Raw genomic sequence first — 2,806 nt, 5'->3', positions numbered from 1 at the left:
TCAGACTACTATAGAACAAATAGAACTTTCTGAACATGAACTAAATTATCCGTACATCTGGTAGCAAGAGAATTTCTCTCAAGTCTTCTAAGATGATTTTATGATCGCCAATTCTCCAAATGTGTTATTTGCTTAAATGTGTGGTACAGTGTATCTTTTTAAAACATAAAAGATCTTAAACTATAATAGCAGTTCATTATATTACTGATCCTCATTTTCATGGAGTTTTAAAATATCACAAAGGGGGCAAAACATTAATGCTTCTTTGTTTTTTCTGTATTTGGATTTGCACATGTAAATAATGCATTTATAAGAGTTAGAACCACTATGGTGGCCTTGACAAATCCAAGTCAATTCCTACAACAGGCAATGGTCAAAATACTGAGTGATGCCTACCATATGTAGCCTTACAAAAGTACAGAAGATTGTATAAGTAATATCCACATATTGCTGAGGGCAATCTCCCTGGAAACAGCTTCCTTATGCCCCTTGACACATGGAAAAACTCCTGCTTTATGAAAATGTGATGAGTTCCTCTTTTTCAATAAAACTTTGATAGAGCCAATCAGCAAGGCCACCATCAGTCTCCAGGGGGTACATCTTTAATTGGAAAGATCCTGTAATGTATATGTGTGACTGTTGGTTTCCTGTATCCAAGGATCCATGCTTTCATATCTATGGGTTCAGCTTTGATACAAGCTATGATTGGATCTATAACCCACTGGAGGACTTACTGATTCTTTTGTATCTCCTCCTGCTTGAATTCCATTTTCCTGTCATGCTATAAGAACACTCAAATTAATTTTTGTTACTCCAATCCTTGGCAGAATGAATGTAAGAAATGGCAAGTTATTTTCTTTGCAAATGCATGACTTGTTTCTTGCCTCTTCCTCAGGAAGCCCCCTTCTGGAAAAAAAATCAATTTTTGATCTCTGCTTCTGTAATTCTTTTCTAGGTATTTTTTTAAAAAAAGAAAAAGGAAAGAAAGAAGGGATCTCCTCTGTTTTATAAAGAAGTCTCCATGATTAGAGAAATAATCCCAAAGTTTGCTATTTAAAAATATGATCCATCAACCAGATCATTTGAGCAACAACCAGTGTTTTGTTCTGTAAGCACGTCAAAAGAGTACACACATCTTCTGTTGCCTGATAATTCACCAGCATTACTGCTTCACCCTTTGAAATTGCTTTAATACCTTCCCCACGTTCCATCACTGTATGTCCAGGATACCATCTCCAAGAAACCACTTTTCCTAAAAGTCATTTATGCATGATTTCTTCAATGTACCAGAACTGCTTACTGTCCAGCACTCAACGTGGCTGAAGTATGACTACAAAGCATATGTAGAATGGAAGAGGTACTAAGTTATTGGCTTCCCCTTTGTAGGAATAAATTTCATAGGAGTAGTTCCAAGATCAAGGGCTCAGCCTATTAAATTGGGGGGGGGGCCCACATTCTTGCGAGAATATCAGGAATTCCCCTGATGGAGAAGTTTAGTATTTCCTCCTTTCTTGCCAGTCCCTCAAGGGGACTTTGCAAATACTTCTTTATTCACTGCCTAAATTACTCTGGTATATATCAGGGCATCACACTAACCTGTACAAACCGGAAAGATCTCATGCCCTATTCAAGATTCCAAGTAATTATGATGTCCAAATGAACTGACCTTACAAATAAATTAGATAATACATCACCAAAAGTATAAATTTTTCACCAAATAAACATCTCTTCCTTTTGTCTCACATATAAGCTGAACTTTTAAAATACAGACCATATCATCCTTTACCCTGCATTCTATTTCATCTTAGTCTTTTCCAAATTAGCTTTGTTCATATCTCCAGTTGAAATCGGATCACTTTTTCAACTTTTTAAACAGTTGTTCTATAGGGTAATGCTGGCTTTCATAGCTTCAGAACTATAATTCTGCGTCTCAGATATCACACAAATACTCAAAGTTTCAGGGAATGAACACGCTCAGCATCTCAGATTTTAGGAATAACAGTTGCAACTCTGGAATAGATGTGACTGCTCTTAAGAGGTAACAGTCTAGGAACCTTTACAGTAGGCCCCAACCTGATAACCCATGCTCTCGACTTCAATTCTCCCAGTTTGTATATTATAGTTTGTCTATATGAGTGAAACATGATAATGTTTGACTTTTTGTTTCTGACATTTCACTCAACATACTGTCCTCAAGTTCTTTCACCTAGTTACATGTCTCACAACTTTATTACATCTTGCAGCCCCTCAGTAGTCCGTTCTATGTATACATCATAGTTTCCCTTCCATCCTCAGTCAATGTACATTTAGGCCACCTCCATCCATTGCAAAGTATGAACACTGCCACCATAAACACCAGTGTGCAAATGCTCATTCATATCCTCACTCTCAGTTCCTCCAAGTATATTCCTAAAAATGGGGTGGCAGGATCATATGTCAACCCCACCCCTAGCCTCCTGTGGAACCACCACACTGCCCTCCAGAGTGGCTGCACCACTCTGCTTCCCTACCAATTCCTAAATTATACTATACCAGTCGTTATCCTCTATCGTTCCTTCCGGTGTCCTACATGCCCCGAGGCCTTCTCCCTCATCCATACTCACATCCCACTTCATTCAATGTACTTATATTATTTTCCTATCATTAGATAGTATTGTGCTATCCATTTCTGAACCTTGGCAATCACTCCTGTTACATGTTCTGCATTCCTTCAGCACCAAATGCCCAGTCTCTACCCTCTTTCTATCTTCTGAAAATCTGTGCTCTTATCTTTAAGTCCCACCATTCATTCACTAATGTTAGTTCA

General features: G+C 38.0%; 1 pseudogene; it reads right to left on the bottom strand.

The window, feature by feature from the left end:
• Positions 1 to 357: 357 nt before the first annotated feature.
• LOC143672039 (acyl-CoA:lysophosphatidylglycerol acyltransferase 1 pseudogene) lies at positions 358 to 2,597 on the bottom strand (annotated as a pseudogene).
• Positions 2,598 to 2,806: the final 209 nt, after the last annotated feature.

Source organism: Tamandua tetradactyla, chromosome X (genome assembly GCF_023851605.1).
Source record: "Tamandua tetradactyla isolate mTamTet1 chromosome X, mTamTet1.pri, whole genome shotgun sequence".
NCBI lineage: Eukaryota > Metazoa > Chordata > Mammalia > Pilosa > Myrmecophagidae > Tamandua > Tamandua tetradactyla.
The sequence above is the reverse complement of the archived record's forward strand: the minus strand, read 5'-3'. Positions and strand labels throughout refer to the sequence as shown.